This window comes from Ammospiza caudacuta, chromosome 15, assembly GCF_027887145.1.
Source record: "Ammospiza caudacuta isolate bAmmCau1 chromosome 15, bAmmCau1.pri, whole genome shotgun sequence".
Taxonomy (NCBI): domain Eukaryota; kingdom Metazoa; phylum Chordata; class Aves; order Passeriformes; family Passerellidae; genus Ammospiza; species Ammospiza caudacuta.
The window spans coordinates 4,452,668-4,467,885 of record NC_080607.1 but is presented as its reverse complement, the minus strand read 5'-3'; the positions used below and the strand labels follow the sequence as shown (position 1 = coordinate 4,467,885).

General features: G+C 42.8%; 1 protein-coding gene across 2 annotated transcripts in view; it reads left to right on the top strand.

Annotated features, from left to right (window-relative positions):
* Positions 1-819: 819 nt before the first annotated feature.
* Positions 820-15,218, top strand: part of NDRG3 (NDRG family member 3) — a 56,924-nt gene continuing 42,525 nt past the window's right edge. For both annotated transcript variants that reach the window (XM_058814860.1, XM_058814859.1), the window contains exon 1: positions 820-867. The gene's annotated coding sequence lies outside the window, so the exon portion shown is untranslated. The remainder of the gene's footprint in view (positions 868-15,218) is intronic.

Genomic DNA, 15,218 nt, shown 5'->3' with positions numbered 1-15,218 from the left:
AGGCAAGGAGGAGGGCACTGGGCTGAGGGGCAATGACACTTCCCAAGGCTGGGCTGGGGCTCCCAGGTGAGGCTGGCCTGGCCATTCGGTCCTCCCTGGGTACGCTCAGCTCCACCACGGGGACATCTCAGCCAGGCTGGCTTGAACCCAGTGATCGCTGAGTGCACAGTTCTGAAGAGGGATCTCAAAGAAAATCCCGATCCTCGTAGGGAGGCACAGTCAATACAGCTGGTGTGGTCTGCCTGAACTGCTGTTTGCTCCAAGACTTGTTCTAGGGCAAAGACCACAGGATAGCACCAGAAACCAGGGCACAGGCTAGGTTGGGGAAATACCTCGATCTTAAATGTTTAGGGTAAAGCTCTACCGAGGGTAAGGTGAGAGGCCCTGGAAATGCCACACTACTCCGGGAAGGGAGTGCTTCCACTTGGAGACGCCCCTAGAAAGGGGGAAAGGCAGGAGGAGGTGGAGGATAGCACGCGGCCTCCGCGGAACGCTGCCAGACAGGCAGCGAGCTTGCTATGGCACGGGTACGGCTGCGGCCCTCGAGCGGCGACGGAGGGACAGCCGTGCTCAGAGGAGTTCACCCTACCGAGCCACGGCAGCACCGGCGTGATCCCGAGCCCAAATGGCACGGCTCCGCCCGCGGTGCCCTCACGGCTGGGGCGGGGCCGGGACGGGCCCGGCGGCGCGCACAGCCAGGCGGCGCCATCTGCCGGCGGGAGGGGGAAGCTGCGAGAGGCGCCGCCCGAGGGCCGTGGGGGCGGCGCCATGTTGTTTGTAGTCCCGACCCCGCGCAGGGGCGGCTTCCGCGCAGGCGCAGAGAGCTCCGAGCCGCGGCGGGCGGAGTGCGGAGGTGCCGCGGTCCAGGTGAGTCCCAGGCCGGCCCCGCCGGGATCCCCCCCCGCACCCACGGGACCCCGCGGAACCGCTGCGGCTCCGAGACGTGCGGCTGCCCCTGGGCAGCAAGTGCCACGCGGCAGCGGCGGGCGGTCCGGAGTCAATAGTAGCCGCGCCCGCGGGCGCTGTGTGTCCCGCCGCGCCCCGGCGCCGGCGGGGATGATTTCACCGCGAGGAGGGTTGGTGCCGCCGCCTCCCCGCCGAGACGCGCCGCTGAGGGGAGGGGGGGCTCAGCGCAGCCCGGCGCCGCTGTGAGGCGCCGGCCCAGGGACCCGCTCCCCCCGCAGGAGTGGGAAATGATCCTCGTTACGCCGGGCTGCGCTGGGAGTGGGGGAAACGCCTCGGAAGTGCCCGAGGTTATTGCGGAGATGGTTTTTTCATGTAAATAACGGACGGGAGTGCGTCGGGCGTTCTGCTTTGTTTCAATTTATAGCTTTTCTTTATGGTATTCAGATCTCAGAATTCTCGTTTCTATTATTTAGTTCGGACAACGCGCACTGGATGTTTATCTTTAATTCGGCCCAGCCTTGTAGGGATATGAATGGGAAGGGAATAGCTTTTGAGGATTTTCGTTGGCTTGATACATTATGTCTCTTTTTTCTGTTTAATGAATATTTTGTATTTAGTGTAAGTCACAAGGAGTAATTAAATACGTTGTCTCGAAATCAGAGGCTTCTGCTACCTCAAAGACAATCATTCTAAAGGGCGCTACAGAAGATGGGGTGTTACAGAACAAGCGAGGCTGTGAGCCCTGTCCCGCTGCCCGGCGGCTCTGGGGGGGTGTTGGAGCCGCTGTGCGATGGTGTCGGGATAAAGTACAGTCACAGCAGGAATTGCCGTGAGGTTGTGACTTGGTCACACGTGTGTTTGCTCCAGAGAACAGGAACTGTCTGGTGAGGATCAGGGGATTGTGTCTGGGAAATCCAGAGGAGTTTTTGTGTTTGAATACTGAGGTGATGAGAAGATGGGGGTTGCAAGTGGAGAGGAATGGAATACAAGTATGTAAGGCTGGGTTGGACAGGGCTCGGAGCAGACTGGTCTGGTGGAAGATGTCCCTGCCCGTGTCAGGTGGACTGGTATTGGGTGAGCTTTAAGGCCCCTCCCAACCCAGGCCATTCTATGAAGAATCTGGTTCTGCTTTGTGTGTCAGGCATGCTTGTGAGTTTCCCATGGTCAGAGGACTTGGAGGCTCATTGCTTTAGCTTCTGCTTTGCCTTGTCTGTAGAAACATTTGTCTTCCTAATGATGGAGCCTGGCAAACCAGGTGCAGCAGCAGCAGAGCATCAGTCTGTGGGAAAGAGCAGAAAGGTGATGTAAAGTGAGGGAGCTCAATTTAAAATTAACATGAAAGTTTTCTAGCACAATAATTCCCTTGGGCTAGGTGAGCAGACCTTACCAGATGTCTCACTTAGTGAACTGGGGTGGAGCACTGAAGAAGCAAAGTGATCAGTAAGATTCATCTGGATTATTGGCCCCTGGACTGGTAATTGTTGAGGGGACTCAAAATGGGCAATGACTGTTCCAATTTCAATTATTTATTTGGAATTTTGAGCCCTGTGTGGCACACAAAGTACCGTGTCTTAGGGCAGCAGCTTCATGTGCCTTATATTTGCCTTGTATGAAGATGTTTGCAAAGGTAGAAGCTGGAAATATTACACAATGAAAATTAAACAATATTATAGAATTAAAATTATACAACTGCTCGAAGCAGCATTATTGGAGCCTGTAAGTATATTCCTGGCTACTCATTCTTCATCTGAGGTTAAAAATTAATTGAAATTAATAAAGGTGTTTGATTTGGATTTTTCTAATCTCATCTTCAGAAACCCTCCAGTGCTCCCATTTGCAGCTCTTATTTCACATTGGTCATACACAGTCCTCAGTGTTTTCCATTGGAAAGTGTAAGTGTAGTGGTACCTTTAGATTTCAGAAGTTTATTACATACAACACGTACTATGATTCCTTAAAGATATGCTATAAAATCTTTTTAGAGATACTTCTGAGACTTCTTTTTAAAACATTCTTCTATTGTATGCTCAAGGCAAGCATTACAGCAAAGTAGTAACATATAGGTATTTCAGTAAGAAGCACAAAAATATAATGGTAGTATAGTTTAAGGATGAAAATAAAAACAAAAAAGAAAGCAATTCGGCTTTAAATTTTGGGGGGGATTTTTTTTATGTGTAAGAAGAGACTAGGGGTTTTAATTTTATACTTCATTTTCATTCTCACAAACAGTATCTTAGTTTCTTCCTGGAAAATGGCGAAGCCAAACCCTCAGTTCTGTTTCCATAGGCAGTGCTGACACCATAACCCTCCCTGAGCAGAGCTTATCTTGTGCTCATTGTGTCAGCTGTGTCTTGGATAAAAGTAAATATGTCAGTGCTGCCCATGTTGGGCACTGTGCAGGGCTGGCTCAGGCTGTTTCAGTCTGTGGATATGATGGCCTGGTTTAACCTGGGATGGTTCCAGGAGCCTGAGTGGTTTGGTAGCTTCCTTGTGTAACGTGGAAGACAGTGGTCCTGTTAGGTGTCTCACTGCTCCTCAGTGGTTTCATGTTTATGTGAATGTGGTTTGGGAGGAATAACAAAATCCTGTGTTGCTTCTCTCTGGGCATTCTCAGTGTCCTGGCCAGTCCAGTCCGTTGTAAAGCAGAGCAGTTGTGATTTGGTCCTGCTGTGGAAAGGGTTGGATAACTGTGCCTACTGCTGTGCAAAGCAGAATTGATGAGAGACTTCAATAACCTCACTTGGTTTTCAGGTCTGCTCTTGTAAATTCTGAATTACACATGGAATTTATGGATTTTTAATGACCTTATTGATCACTCACCATTTTCTATCTGGTCATATCCCATTGTATTCTGTGACTGGTATAGCACCATTTATTATGGTAATCCAATGAGTGCTGTGGGAGGCATGGAAGGAATAGCTCTGTTTTCATTTGGCTATTGTCCTTTCCAGACTTGGATGCATTTCTGTATTTACAATGGGCCTACTTCCCCAAAGGGGTTTTCCTTATTTACGTAATACAAAACTAGGAGAGGTTATAAATGTAATGTTTAATTTTAAAGTAACCTTTACTATTTGGTCATATATAAACCAGACTCTCTTTGTAGTTAGCAGATGGACTAAAGATGTGTAGCTGCACTATTTTTTCTGTCCACAAGAGCTGGAATTGTGGCTTTTACCTGTGTGTTTAAACAGAGAAAGTAGGCCATCAGTTACTTCCTTTTCATCTCTGCTTTGGTGATGAAGCTGTGTGTTACATCTTAAACTGATCAAAAGACTGGCTTCCATGCCAAAGAGGTGGTCACATATTCTTGCTCTCTTTTGTACCACCTTCAGCATTTACTGGAGGTTTTCCTGACCCAGTTCAATTTGCTGAATAATCAGAGTACTAATCCAGCCCCTCTGTGTCCTCATCTCCCCAGAAAATCAGCTTTTGTCAGGTGAGTAAGCTGAGTGAGTTCAAAAAAGTCCTGAGGAGTACCAGAGACATAATTGATTTTTGTCATGTAAGAACACTGTTCTTTTCTAACGGTTACCAAAAAGAGAAGATCATAAGATCAGGATGTGTAATATAAACCTTTGCCTGATGGCCCTCCTGTCTCTTTGTCATTTGTAGGATATCAAGAGGTAGATGTTGTTTGCTTTTATTTTGTTCATGATAAATGTATTTTTCTTCTGTGAACTAGCCCTTGTCTCCCATCCATTTAAATGTAAGGCACTGCCACATCCCAGGGGAGATTTTCCAGAGCACAGAATCACCTTGTAGGTGCTGACTACCTCTGTTTTGTTTTGAATTTGGCAGTTGCTGGCATCATTTCCTATCTCTTAGCTGTTGTATTGTTTGGACACAGTGAATAACTGATCTCAATTTACCTTCTCCATTCAGTTGATGATTTTACAGATTTCTGTTGTATGTCACTGCAGCAATCTCTGTTTCCAGGCAGAAGAACCCTAGCCTGATTGATTATTTCTCATTTGTATTTTCAAACCTTGTTTCCTTTTAAAAAATATTTTCCTTACCATTATGTTCTCTTAAAAGGATGGAGCAGGCACTGCATCCAGGATTTAAGATGTAGCCATTCTATATTTTTATATGGTAGTTTCATTACTAATAATTTTCTAACATTATTTTTTCATGTGTTCAATGTCTGAACTGATGCTTTAATCAATCTGTTGTGACTCCAGCAAGATTTTCTGAATGTTAATGGTCAGTTTGGAGCACACCACTCTATATGTGAAATAAGGACAATATATCTTCAGACTGGAACTTTATTTGTGCTGAACTTAATCTGTTGTTTTATTTCTCCATTATTACTCTCAGAGGGTTTTTCTGCAGATCTTCAGCCAGCCTTTCTCTTTGTTCTCATAGAATAGCTTGTATCCTCACGAGACTTTCACTGCTCCTTGCCCCTTTTTCTGGACTTCATGAGTACAGTGTGTAGTAGAGTGCTGCAAAAGGCTCTTTGCAGTCTCTCTCCCTGGGAAAATTGACACTTATGCCCCCCCTCTGTGCTTTCAGCTGCGTGTTGGTGCAGGCAGGGGCTCTCCCTCTCGGGGTTTTCTGGAGCTGTCTGGATGTTGGCGGTGCGGCCAGGAGAGGCTCTGCCTGTCCTGTGCCCTCAGTGAGCCCAGTCTGCAATGAGCTTGGGCTGAAAAAGAGCCCAACAAATTACAAATTGATGCTGATTTAGTGGTGTTGTACTGGCAGTATACACATGTGGGGTTTAATTAGAATCAGTTCAGTCAGGTAAGTGCATATCTGTGCTTGCTGCTGCTGACTGAAACTGCGACCTTATGGGCTGGACTGCAGTCTGGTGTCTGTGCATGCACTTCCTAGTTCAGATGGTCCCATTTGATGCTGTAGTTAGATTAACACAGCTTGGTGTATGAATTACACCTAGATCCTAATTCAGTTGATTTTGTGATTGTGTCTTTGATGGTTTCTCTGTGCTGAGGCAGATAAACAGTCTGACCCTGGGTTAACCTCTGGAGTTCCTTAAACAAAGGCGGTGATTAAGGAAGAGGTTTAGTGCATTATGTAAATTAATGAGGATCTAGTAATACTTTTTATCCTATATATGGACTTTATTGTAATTTATTTATAAGCATAATAAATACTTTAAAAATATAACTGGAAATTCACAAATTTTGCTGCTGATACCCTTATAGTGTGTTCTAGAATTATTTGGTGTCTGTGTACATTTAAGTTTTATAAATACAAAGGACATAGATCTTTATTGAAATTTCTGTTCTCTAAATTGATTTTTCAGATGTGTTCTTGAAAATTTGCCTGGATTCTCCAGTACTGTTGTCACATGTAGTAGTTTTCTGCTGAGGGTTTTTTTGGTCCGTTTTTGTGTGGAAACTGAAGTTAGGTGCTTGTGTTTTTAACAGTTTATTTTGGCTGTGGTAGTTTTGGCTACTACTTAGCCAGTAGAATCTGGGGGTGGGGGAATGGTTTCAGGATGTGAAGGTTATTTCTACCTTTGCATAGGTAGAAAGAAAAACTTGATTTGTGTAAGTGTGTAGTTTTATTACTCGGAGTGGAAAAGGAGAGCTTGTTTCCAGATGGCAGATGTGACTTGGGGAGTGGTTTAAGTCTGCTTTTCTGTTCTGCCAGCTCACATGCTGCGCAGTTTATCTCTGCCTTGGTGGAGAACTAAGACAACAGCGCTGGGAGTGCTGGGCAAGGACTGGCTGCTCAGTTGACAAAGAAGTGGTTTTAATCATTGTATAAGAGCTCTACATTTGCAATTTTGCTTATGCAGTTCATTCTGATATGGTTTTCCAGAAAGAAACGCCCCTTGTTACAAATTAAACTTCCTTTCTCCTTTAGTTTGGTTGAAAAGGTTATCAAATACATATCATATGGCCCTCAGGAAAGGCAGTTAAGATTTTTTTTTTCTCATTTTACAATGCCTTTGGACTTGATCCATTGGCTGACCTAAAGAAAGGCATAGAGTTTAGTGAAAATCTTCATGTGGATTAGTTCAGCCACAGAATGAAACTCTTCTTTCCTGACATGTTTTAAGTAGTTAATTGGAAGCATTCATTATTGGGGTAAAAAAAAGTCAGTGAGATTTGTTTTTTTATTACTTCTAGCAGTAGGTGGATGGAACACTCACCAAGTATTCCTGCCAATTCATGTTTATTAAACAGTCTGTGAGGTCACTGGTCAGTGAGTGGCCTCTCTGCTCCATCCCCACACAGGTGAGCATGGTCAAGTGCCTGTGGGGGTCCAGGACTGCTTTGGAGTTGAGAGCAGAACTGAGGGACCACCAGGCTGCTGGTTCAAAGTGAGGGCATTATTCAGCATTTTAAACTGTGCAATGCCTATATCATGCAACCACTGTAGCTGCTGCTGTGGTGTTGTAAGAAACATAAGGAAGTCGTTGTTGCTTAGCAAATTTTCCATCAGGATGTCTCCTTGGTGAGTCCTTGGCTTACCTGTGTTACCTGTGGCTCTGGGTTGTGTCCCTGGCTGTAATGTGACTTGGTAGTGTCGGGCACCACGCTAATTTGTGCTGCTCTGCTGTAGAACTGAATTATTGTAACTGAGGAGTTGGCATGATCTAGGGCTCTCAACTGATATTTTTCAGTTACTAACCTGTCATTGCCAAGATTTCGGCACAAATGTCTAAGTTGCAAAAGGGCTGGACTTTTCCAGCAGAGTGAATACAAAAGCACAGAGGGGGCTGTAGCTTTGTATAAAAAGAGCTAATGGAGTAGTTCAGGTCATCTTTGCTTTGATGTCATTCTGTTGTTTCCCACTGCCACACTGAAGAAAAAGCAAGGCCTCCACCACAGGGAGGAGCAGCAATATGGGCTGTGTGCTGTAGAGATCCAGGTGTAGCCCAGCCTGGGAATGCTGCCATATCTGGTGGGGGTCTTGACATAAGAGAGTAAAGGTTTAAAATATTTTTTTTGCCACTGAGCAGAACCATTGTCCAGATATTCAATACCTTTTGGACACTTAATTTCTGTATTTGTAACTGCTTTAAATAGACTTGGAGCTCATGGCTATCCTGCCCCTGGACTCAGTTGTGGGGTTGACCACATGAGGCAGGAGCCAGAGACAAGTTGCCTGTGATTTCAAGGGATCACAAAGTTTTTCTAAGCTTCTACTAAAATGCCCCAAACAACTCAAAGTATTTCCCCCTGCCAGCCAAGCTTCAGGAAGCACCTCCATGCATGGGTGAGCTCTGTTGCTCTCCAAATGCTTTTTTTCTGATCTCTTCAGCAGCAGTTCAAATCTTAAAAATATGAGCATTTCTCCTGTTTCGAACGTGCAAAAGAGTTATTTATGTGGAATTGCAAAGTATGATGCTTGCAGTTGGAGAAGATTTTGAAAAAACTTAAGGCCAGATTGTTTTTTGTTGTCCTGGTGTTTGAATATGTGCTTGTCTGGATGTATTGCATGTGGTCAGAGGATCTGTGACTGGACTCTTTGGTCATAGTAATTGCTGACTGATTTTTTGTGGCTGTGCTTCAAGGGAAGGAGCCATCTCAGGTCTGTGATGGTTACTCAGAGGTGTTACTTGCTTTAAAAATAGTTGACTGTACTGCAGCACTCCCTGTCACTCAGCCAGTGTTCCAGTTCTCACCTCGGACCTGCAAGGAAGTTAAAAACCTTTGCTGATCTGATTTCCTTGGGGGCTATCCTGGTTCTTCTGAAGTTCTGTGGTGGCATTCTGGGAAGCATAGAGGTGGAGGTGCAGGGATAAAAAATGCTGTCATACTTGCTTGCCACCACCCCCCCCGCCCAAATCTTACTTTCTGATATATCAATACTTTGGGTGGAAAATGGAAGATTTTTTTTATGATTTAGTGTTTTAGTTATTGGACTGAATGATCTTAGAGATCTTTTCCAGTGTTAAGGACATGCCACCTTTCTGGTTCCTCTCTGGTCTGAGATAGTCATAGCAAAGTAGTAACAGAGACTTTTGTGCCTTTCTTAACCAAATGTTTTTTACTGGTTTTGTTTGTTTGGTCTCCTGTTGATGTTGACTATGTCTTCATTAATTATTTGTAAATGCATAGGAATGTTGGCAATAGTTTCTGAATTTTAGGTAGCGTGACAGGCCTGTATCCAGATATTTGAGCAGTTCTTGAAATCTGGGAAACAACAGTGTCAACACCAGGGCTGCCTGGTCACGTGGACTTCAGAAGCTTCAAAAGAATAATGAACCCATCAAGCCCTTTGGATAGTGATGGAGCTTACACTGTAAGCAATGGCTTTTGATGTGACATTTGGTAGTAATGGCCTAAATGAAGTATTCTCAAGGGGGATTCTAGGCTGCTATAATTATATGTATGCTACACTCACACCAGTATAAAAATGTCTTTAAAACTATTTGCAGAGCTTACCAGTTGGTTTCTCAGGAGGGAGGGTCTGGTGCCTGTTCCTCGTGAATGCATTCCATTTCTGGCAGTGGTTTTAGGTGTTAGATAATTATATTTCCTTACTGAACATTGTTTAAGGAGTCTGCGATTTTGCCTTTATTTTATTTATTTATTTATTTATTTTTTAAACTATGGTGTCCTGAAGGAAGCAGAATTTCTGTAGGAATTTCAGCAGCACTGGGAGGCAGCGCAGAAGCAGCTTTTGGGAAGGGACAGTGAGCTCAGTGCTTGTGTCTCTTGATGCTGAGCTTCAAGAAATGTCCTCAAGAGCTGGTTTGATCTGGGGAAAAAACTTTCTTCTTCTTTTTTCCTTGTTTAAAAACATGTTTTTGAGGTTGTGAAACAAGCCCAAGACAGCCTTCAAATGCCAGCTTTGGAAATTGTGCTGCGTAGGATTTCTCAGACAGATGGAGACATTCACTGAGTATTTTATTATCTTTTTTTTTGTCAGTAGTAGAAGAGTAATGCATGTTTTTCCTTGGGCCTTATAAAAGATAACTGCTTTTTCCCCTCTTGACTTCAATTGTTTTATTTTTCTTTAATAAAGACAACAGTCTCTTAACAATAAAAGCAATAAAACAGTCAGAGAAGCCTGTGCTCCCTTTAAAAAAAGGAAGAGATAAGAAATAGGATAAAGTCCCTTGTATGGCATAGTAAGCTGTGAAGAAATTAGAATTACAGTAGAATAGAAATATGAATTTTAAACTGTGTATAAATGCAGGAGAAATACTGTCAGTACTTCATTTTCATAAAATAAGTGTTTAGGCACATATTACTCAGCCATTTAGGGAGGTTTCCAGAATATGAATCTCTGCTTTCTCTTATTGGTAGATAGTAGTTCTTGGGGAAAAAAATTGGAATGGCTTAAAACACATTGCACCAGAAAGCTTAATTTGTTATCTGATCACTAATTCTCTGAACTGAAAAGTGTTGTAATACAGATATCTTGCTTTCCAATAGTTTTATTCACTGATGTGATATATTAATGTTTTCTCAGATCTCTAGTCTTCAACTGTTCTGGGCAATGGATTGATTATAAACATGGCACTTATGCTGCTATTTTTATCCTAAATGAACTGCTTATGCAGAAGCCATCATCAGTCACCTTGTTGGCCCAAAAATTACTTAAGCAAATACAGTCTTTGTATTGTCAAAACATTCAGTAAGGAAAAGCTGACAGAGTTTAAATCCTGACCTTTAAACATTTCATTTAGTGAAGTCTGAAGTATTTTTAGCCTATCCTTAATCACTAGACTCACATTTTCTTTTGTGTTTTTAAGGAAACACCAAGGTTTTGAGCAGCAGTGATTCCAGGGTCTGGGACCTCAGCTTTCAAGACTGGCACTTACCTTTCCATCCATCAAGGGACTTGCTCCATGCCCTTGGTCTCTGCTTCCTTGCAGCAGGGTTCAATAACCTGTGTGGATCAGAGGTACAGGGAAAGCCAGGTTGTGGGGAGCAGAGGTGCCTTCCTCCTAGCATCTTCTGATGCCTCTGAATCCTGGGTGCAGTTGCAGTAGGAGAGGGATTTCTTTCTATTGTCTGGCCAAGCAGACAAGGCCTGCAGTGGTTTCTGAGCAACTATGAGAAAGTTCCATCCTTATTTCACTGGCATGCCTGTATACTGCTAATTTTTAACAATCACATTTTAACAATGACAGCTACTGCTTCTTCCTCTGAGCACCTGCGTTAACAGAGTCACCCCAATCTGTGTGGTGCTGTGCTGTTTCTCCTGCAGTGGCTTGATGAAGAGCCATGACTTTTATTACTGCTGATTGCATAGTAGAAGGTAGAAAACAGCTTTCAATCAATGATGCTGAGGGTTCTATTTTCTTCCAAGCTGTCTGCAGAGGCGTTGCAGGAGAAGTAGCCTTGGAGCTTTTATGTCTTTCTTGGTTTCTTCCCTGATTACGTCTTCATTTGGAGGAAAATCAAAACATTTAATCTCTAACTGAGGTGAATGTTTAACAGGAGTGTATCACGTGCCACTGTATTGAACTTCAGTGGAAATTGTTGGTCCCTTCATTCAATGCAAAGTTATTTCACACTGACTCAAAAGATCCCAAGAGAAACAAGACTACTTAATTCCAATGCGTGGTTTGGTAAAGGAATTGCAGAAAAAAAATTGTGTTCCTGTGCCAAACAGGAGGTTCAGATAGATGGAAGGAACTGGTCTCTGACTTCACTGTATTGAGTAATATTGACATGAGAAGCATTGCCTGAGGGGTCCAAGAAGACCAAGAGTACAGCCTAGAAAGAGATAATGATGACCTTACTCAACTAAACCAGATCAAGCCATTGTTTTGAAAAGAAATGAATGCCTGAGCTTGTGATGATTCCCTCTGCACCCTTTGTTTCATCAAAGCTCTTGGACAAGGAGAGGAGAGGGTAGGATTTCTCTGCAGTGGATGGATACTTTCTCTTTGCAGCTCCTAATGTAGCTCATACACGAATGGAGCAAATGTACATGAAAGGGCTAATTAAAAAAAAAGTTGTAGTCAACTTGAGGTCAAGAGAGAAGTATATGAGCATTAGATTTAAAATTATGTAGTAAAATATTTTGAATGAAATTCCCAACTCTGGGAGTGATGGGGGAAGCAGAGCATTATGTCAAAGGTTGCATAAACATTTATGAAGGTTTGTGGCAGCATTAAGGCACACTTCCAAAGAGAAACTCTGATAGATCTCCCTGAGGAAGTCCTATAAAGCAGTAAAATCATATGAATAATCAACACTGGAGGCCATTATCAGCATAATGAGCAAACTCTTGAGTATAAGAGAACTAGAAAAGAGAGAGATCAAAGGCATGGAATTAGAAGAGAGGAGACGTTAAACGGTTTAGGACTTTGCTCCTCAGAAGGAAGCCACTGGGAGGACAAAGGGAAGTAGTAAAGCTTTATGAAAGGGTGACTGGTGCAGGAGGTGAGTGAAGAATAATTGGCATTTCTGAGACCATGAAGACTGTTGGGACATCCAATAAAAATATAGCTATAAATCAGACAGATGGAAGATCTATTTTATACAGTGTTTTCACAATATTAACCATTGCCAGAGAATGATGTGGAAGCCAAAAGCACAGAGAAGTCAAAGTTAGAAAAAGAAACTGAAGACAAGTGACATTTATTTGTATCAATAAACATACATTATCATAGTTAGCTCTGAGGAAACATGAAAAAAATCCTGTGGCACTAAGTGAGAAAGCAGCATTTTAAATTCAGCAGTGATGTAATGTGGCTGAACAACAGCCCCCACTGTATGTGTACAGTGATGAGCTCTGAATTGGTTTTCCAGTCAGAGGCAGAACTGGGGTTTATAATAGGCAGCTCTATCAAAATATTATCTTATTGTTTAGAAAAGCAAATTGAAGGTTAGATGCTTGTGGAAAAATAAGTGATCAAACTAGGAAACTGGTGTGTAAGCTCACAATACAGCTGTGTTGAGTGCTGCATGAGTTCTAGTCCCATCGCCCTCAAAGACCCAGTGAAACAGGTAGAGATTCTGAAAAGGCTGATGTGAATGATCAAAGGTGTGCAATGAATTCCTTGTAAAGAATAATAAATAGATCAAAGCTCTTCACTTTCAAAAAGATGTCTTTGAAGAGGATATGATGCAAGTACAGTCTTAGCAGCATGGCATGTATGTGAACCCATTATTCACTGTCTCTTTTGATAAAAAATTTTAGACCACCAAATGGAAATAGTGGGTTGCAGGCTCAAAACAAAGTGAGATATTTCTAAAGTGGGAGCAGGACTTCCTCCTTTCTCTTTGGCATCAAGACTTTAATCTGTTGGAACAATTTCCTGGATTTAAGCTGATTTATTCTGCAGTTAACACTTCATCAGAACGCTGTTCGTGGGGCTTTGTAGGATTAGCTTTAGAGCTCTGTGCACAAGAGAAATCCTTTCAAATGGTGGAGTAGGTATATGCAGCCTGGCAGGCTAAAATGGCCCCTCTGATCAGTTTTCATTGGGAAAATCAGTACAACTTCTCAACAAAATATTATAGTAGAAATACCCAGTAAAGTCAAATACAGTTCCTGCAGCTCAAGACATTCAGCCTCACCTTGTGTGTGGTGTTTTCAGGTTGTGGTTGGAGTATTAAAACATCTGTGACAGCAAGACCTAATGTACCCTCTTTGTCTGATCATTAGCTGGGATGGTGGCACTTTCTTACGCTGTGGTTGTAGTTCCAGCTGCCTCTACTACAGAAATAATACAACATTAAAATACCAACCAGTTGCAATAGCATTGTTTTCATATTGCTCCACAGGAGTTAGAAAAGCAGGTGGTTTTGGATTCATGGAAGCTGGATATGGCTTCAGTGTGCAGTTACTATTTATTTCCTGTTTGTCACCTATGCTTTGTTATGTTTGCATATTTATTGGCAGAATTAATTTCTTGCAGTTTTAGGCTGATGTAGCAGCTTGCTAAGCACTTCTTTACTGAATTGTAAAGACAGACTTCACTAACTTAAACTCATAAACTACTCAAGTGAACTGTGCTTTTCAGTTGTGTTTATTATCTGCTCCTGACCTGCAGAAGGGCATCTAGTCACAGAAGCATGTCATTATTTCCAGTTCATTAAATAAAAGCTATAATCTGCAAATCCTTGAGATATTTGGAGTTTGAAAGAGTAGGGACTGGGGTGGTGCAGTCTGCTGGTATTGCTGAGCTAGCCCCTCATGGTCACTTGTGCTGGCATATGGTCTCAGGAACCTTGTGTCTCCCTGGGGACACCTTGCTCCTGACTCTTGAGGTGCTGAGGAAATGTTCAGTGGTAAGGTGAGTTACTATCATTTTACTTTTAAAATGTTATTATGATCCAGAGTAATTGAATTACTGAGGTTTCCCAGACAGCTAAATGTCCTGTGCTCTGTGGGTGCTTTCAGACCTCTCCACTAGTCAGCTAAAGCTCATTAGCTGGAATTGCTGTGGACAAGGCTCAAAAGAGTACCCATGCTTTGGTTCCCTCATGGTGGCTTAAACAAATATGATACTCTTTACAACTGGGTTTGGCACCTGATTGTACCACAACTCACCTGACTAATACTGTCTTTCTTACATCTTATGGTGCGATTACCCTTCTTCAGAACATTTTAAATATTTTCTGAGGATTTTTTTAGATACCCCAACTATAACACTGCAATACTAGACATGGGGTATATAATAATACAGCTGCCATTTTGCAAAAGGATATGGCAATGAAGCTTGGAAAGGGAGGAAAAAAGAGTAATGTTGGAGTGAATAAAATCAATACAGAAGTAACTAGGGCTTTCATTTTACCTCTAAGATGCCTGCATCAGCTTAAATTCTGCTTAAAGGTTAATATGGGAGAAATGTGCAAGTAATGTTATGGAAAGGAAATACTACACCAAGTAGAAGTATTTGGTAATTTCTCTCCAGGTGAGTGTTGGCAAGCTAGCCTGTCTGTAGAGAAGATTTTTGTCAGGCTTTTTTAGGGTTGAGGCTGGCGTTCTTATCCTTGCTGTTTGCCAAGGGCATTGGAAAGTTCCATCTCTGGACAGCATGTGTGGGCAATGGGAGTTGTGACTGCTCAGAGCTGTTCAAATGGTCTGTCAGAGTTAGTTTTTGATAAAATCTTCAGAATGTGCTATTTTATATTGCATATTTTGGGAGTTTTTTTATTAGTGGGGTGAAAGAGTGATTTTGTAATAATAGGTCAAGCTCTTGATAATTTTTGTGTCTCAAGGAAGTCTCAATATTTCATGGGTGAGGCTGCCTTACTGTTTTTCTGCAGCACAAAGTGTGAGAATAAATAACTTCTGTGTTTACAAGGAACAGCAGTGTTTCAGTGCACTGGGGAAGAAGCTTCTGCAGGACTCAGGAGAGACAGACACTGCCTGAAGTACAGATGGATGTACAAGCAAAGGGGAATTATTGTCAGGTGCTC